The 5,000-nt window shown below is 34.4% G+C and overlaps 1 protein-coding gene and 1 long non-coding RNA gene across 6 annotated transcripts in view; one reads left to right on the forward strand and one right to left on the reverse strand.

Annotated features, from left to right (window-relative positions):
• The window catches only part of LOC136854118 (uncharacterized), a 409,448-nt gene that overhangs the window by 155,591 nt on the left and 248,857 nt on the right, over positions 1–5,000 (reverse strand). The gene's annotated exons all lie outside the window — the stretch shown is intronic.
• LOC136854116 (calcitonin gene-related peptide type 1 receptor-like) overlaps positions 1–5,000 on the forward strand; it is a 161,756-nt gene that overhangs the window by 119,975 nt on the left and 36,781 nt on the right. The gene's annotated exons all lie outside the window — the stretch shown is intronic.

Below are 5,000 nucleotides of genomic sequence, written 5' to 3' on the forward strand. Positions count from 1 at the left end.
GAAGATAGATCACTGGACTGGATGAAACTACTTATACAGTTCTCATAGCCCCATAGATTCATGTTTTCTTATGCAGACGAGCAACTATTACACTTTTTAATTGCTGAGAAAATTGATCATCATTATGACATTCTTCACAAACAATGGTCATTCACGTTTGCTGTTCTCCCTTACCTCTTCAAAATTTTATTTTCACATAGATTCTAAATCTATTGCTTTTCCCGTTAAATTTTTCGTCATTTAGCTCTGTGTCTCTTCGACCATCTACATTCATCATCCATTGAAAGATTTCTCTTAACCAGTACAAGACAGTGTTTCTCCCAGACGCCGTTTCTCATTAGTTGGCTCAATACTTTTTATTATTTATATTTTTTCTTCCAGGATAATGCTTCTTTTCATCCAAGTTTTTGTTTACGATGTTCTCAATCATTTTCTTGTCTTTCTTCTTTCCACCTTCCCGTTACAACCCTCAGTTACGTTCTCTTTTAATTGGGACAATAGCGCATCAATATCAGAAAACATTCGCAGTTACAAAAGCAGCTATTTCATGGAAGAAACGTTTACTTCAACTTTATATTAGTAACTTTCATTCTGGTTTAAATGACATAATTTTTACAAGGTTAAAAAGTCTTACTCTAAATGGTTACTAACTTCTGGTAGTAGACCAATCTCTAAAGTCTCACAGACTGTTGAAGTCTCGAGCAACATCTATTTTATATGCCTCTTTTTTATCAGAGTGGCAACACGTTTGCCAAAAAAAATGAAAAAAAAATAAAATCAGTATATGTTATCCCACATAAATCCAACAGCATTATTCAAATGCCTTTTGGGTGGATGTTACTGTAACTACATGCTAAATTAGATTTCTGTTTCTTTTTTTTCACTCATCGCTAAAATCTTCTTACCTTTGAATATAAAATTAATCTCGAAATCGGCTTTTCATTTCATCCGTCAGACATGCCTACAGAAATCTCACAAAGCAGGATGCAGGATAACAGAAAAAAATGAATAAACGTCAGAGGAACGCATTCAGAGATAATGTTATTAATTTCCTTGTCTGTCTCTATTCTGGCAGCAGTGTTTTATGCATGGAAATTCTTTGATTATAACCGTTACTTTTTTCTATGACGAATAATTCTCTCTGAATATAATGCAATGAAATCGTGAAATGGAAAGTAAAACTGAAAGCTTTGGTACCTGGTCAGAATATTGTGCACACGGCCCGAGAGTTGGGCTGCAGACTTCATGGAGCTTTGACTACCTGAGCATAAGTGGACTTTTTTATCCTACGACTTTGCGTCAACAGGCTGATGTAAATTTGATTTTATCCTTTCGTTTCTCGCGTTATTTTCTCCGTCGCGTGAACAACTGGTAGAATTTTACTTCCTTTGACAAGCTGCAACGTTGCGTTCGTGGTTGTTGTGGGAATTTTCTAACGAAATGATTCATGGAGATTGATATTTTGAGTCTTTTGGGCATAGATATTCCCTTGTCTTGTGAACGAAACCCAAGGTAATATTCTGTAAAGGAGGGGACCATGAATGTGAATTTTCAGTGTTTCTAAAATAGCACTTGGAATATTACAAAAAGTACCGAATGCCGGAAGGAAAACTTTTATTGGGTCATTAGCTGGCCATTTCACCCTGGAAACATTAACGCAAGTTCTAGCAGCACAGCTAAATACTCTAAAGTCATGCTTAAAGCCGAGCCAAAAATGGCATCGTCTGGCCCACCCTTGGAATACTCAACAGTTCGACAAAATGGTCTGCTGGCAAACTTCACTAATCAAGGCTTTATTCTTTCCATACTTCCAATACCTAGTGTCAACTCATTGCCTCTATATGACCTTCGAAACTTCCTACGCCTGTTGTTGCCGATGATTCATATTACTCTGTCTTCTATTTGTGCTTAAGTTTTCCGTTAAATGAAAGTCAACTAAATTCCATTTACTTGTCATGACTATGTACCTTTAAATAAATATTTTACCTGAACAGTTCATAATCAAGGTTTATTCATATGACTGTTGTTTACTTTTTCTGACGTTAAAACTTCATGGAATGAAGAAATTACTATATTTTTGGTTAATTTGTTATTCAAATGGCTTATTGATTTAACATTAAAATAAGAGTAGTCACAGTTATGCAATATTTTAATACATTGGATACACTGCATACATGCATATTTTACATTTACTATTGCAGACCATTTTCGAATACACAAAACATGTAAGCAATAAACAGTTCCTCTTTTCACGTAAAATATTGCTAATGACAAGTCAACAGTATGAGTGCATTGAATACTTTGCTATAAGTTCCATAATGCCAAAATTTAATCATGACTGCTTGATTAGGAGATCCAGTGAATGAGTACAGCATAATCAAGAGGAATTAACTGCCCCTTTTGCATCTGACGAAAGATTAAAATTTTACCATACAGAAATGCTCAATTGTATTTTATTTGTGAGTAAACTAGTTTTTTCTTTTATTTTTTTAAGACGGGTGTGTTTTACAAGAGAGAGAGAGGCAGAGAATAACAGGGTTACGTGCATTGTGGATTATTGTAAAGACAAATCTCGGCGGAATCCAGTGGCCTCCTGCTAAAAAAAAAAAAAAAAAAAATGAAATTTCTGCACTGGGAAAAGAGAAACCTCCAACCAAAGCATCATAAAGATCGGATTAATTGAGAAAAGTGGTGTTTCCAAAGCTTTACCGTTATGGTAGGCGCGTACGGATTTGTCTCAAATGGAATAACATCGCGAAAAAATGTACGCAAATTCTGACAGATATTGCCGTGGTTTTGCATTCAAACTGGGGTTGCAAAAATAGTGAACCAACGCCGTCCATCGAACTCTCTGGTTTTTAAATCTCCTGGTAGTTATAAAATGAATGCGTATGAACCTTTATGTTTATTATTTGCATGCGTGTTTGTGTAAAGATTCGCACTCTCAAATATAATTATTTACTTTTTATGCCAAATTATTGTTTGTTTTGAAAACTTATTTTCAAGTATATTGCATGTTATAGAGGTACGAAAGTTTTCATTTGAATAATATCACATGACGTGTCAACAAGTAAGTCTAACAACGGAATAAAAAAATGCTGGAGAGATTGAAAGGTTGTGCGAAAAAGTCGAATGGAGAGGAATGAAAATAGTAATAAGTAAGCATATGAGTAACCCAGACAATATAAAAAGTGAAATGAGAAGCTTCCTGGAGGGCCAAAACCTATGTCTACCTAGATTTGAAGAGAAGTACTGTAGTGAATAAATGTTTACAAATGCTGGCGAAAGCTTATAAAATGACATATTTGGTAGATGTGAGGTGATAAGACCGAGGAACAGAGAAAACCCAGTAAAAAAAGATAAGTAACTGGTGTCATGAGGCTGATTGTTAAATTACGTTTCTAAATAGTAATGGTTATTCCAACCTAGGAAAGAGTAAAAAGAAAGAAAAAGATTTTCTTAGTAATGAACAGGTGAAGCCTGAGTTGAAGGATATAATGTTGACGTAAGCAATGGGTTTAGATATTACTAAAAGATATTAGGCCTTAACAGAAAAGAGAGAGAGAGAGAGAGAGAGAGAGAGAGAGAGAGAGAGAGAGAGAGAGAGAGAGAGAGAGAGAATAATAATAAAGTCGAGTTTATTATTATCCGCAATATTTATACTCATATCTATTTCCTGCTCACTATAATAGCATCCGTGTTTATTGTCTTGCCCAGGGCTTCAAAATACTCATTCTTTTTCCTCACTCAACTCAGCATCAACGTTTAATATTAATTAATTTACCTGAACTTCACTCATATTATGCTATCCAACAAAACCATGCAATCTTCACTTCATAACATACCCCGTTGCTGCCGCTTTCTAATCCAGTGTTCAGGAAGTGTTCATTTGAAAACACAGTTCATTTACATTCTGTAATCTTTTTTTTTAAATTGTTGTCAATTTTGTTTGCAGTCAGTGGGTGGAACCACAATCTAAGCATAATATAAACATAAATGATTATGGGAACAACTCTAGGTAACTATACCTAAGCTTTACAGTTTGGAACAAAGGTTAATTCTGCGTAGAAAAGTAAGGATATTATATAACATTCTATTCTTAGATGTGAACCTTATGTAAATGTCAAAGCTTCAGGTCACGGTACTGATCTTTAATAAAAATGATCTATGGGTCACTTTCTTACCGACAGCTTAACAATGATTATGCGTTTCCAGGATTTTCCTGGAAACGTTTATAAACCTTACAGCTTACGTTAGGCATCAACTAATCTTAGCTACTACAGTATATTTTATGGCGTGATAAACTACCAGTTAAAAAAGTACATATTTTAATTAACAGCTCAGTTATATATGTCTTTTCTGTACGTAACCCTACACGCAACTGGTGTTAAAAAATCGATTATATTATGAATATACCAAATGGGCTTACAAATGTAATTGTGTTTCAGCATCACTGTTGACCCCTTTTACACTATAATCATTGTTGTTATCATCTTTTAAAGTCATAACCGTTAACTTGATGCGACACAAAATGAAAACTGAACATTTCCTACTGGATGTTGTAAAATCGTTGAGCATATTTGACCGCCTGAAAACTCAATAATTTTAGTTTCATAAGATATACGCCTAGTTTAAAGTCTGTGGGTATGTTTCTAATAATCTAATTCATGAGTATGGATACAGTTTGTTCATCTATTTATTTAATTTTTTTTTGTCATCGTTGCTTCCATTAATCTCTTTGATTGTAAAGGTTGTAAATTATTGTAGTGATGGTTTGCCGTAATTACTGTACATGTGCCAATGCTTTATCAGAAGTCAAACAACAGATAGTTTCACCTCAGCATCTAAGAGACATGAGATAAAGCAAGGATAATTGTTGATACCATATTTCTAAAACGAAGAGTAGGTTCCCATGTGTAATGCATCATTTAGACTTGGACGTCTGTGTACGTAAGCATGTATGCGTGAGTGCATGAGATAAATAGAGAGAGAGAGAGAGA

The sequence above is a fragment of the Macrobrachium rosenbergii genome, chromosome 28 (assembly GCF_040412425.1).
Source record: "Macrobrachium rosenbergii isolate ZJJX-2024 chromosome 28, ASM4041242v1, whole genome shotgun sequence".
Lineage (NCBI taxonomy): Eukaryota > Metazoa > Arthropoda > Malacostraca > Decapoda > Palaemonidae > Macrobrachium > Macrobrachium rosenbergii.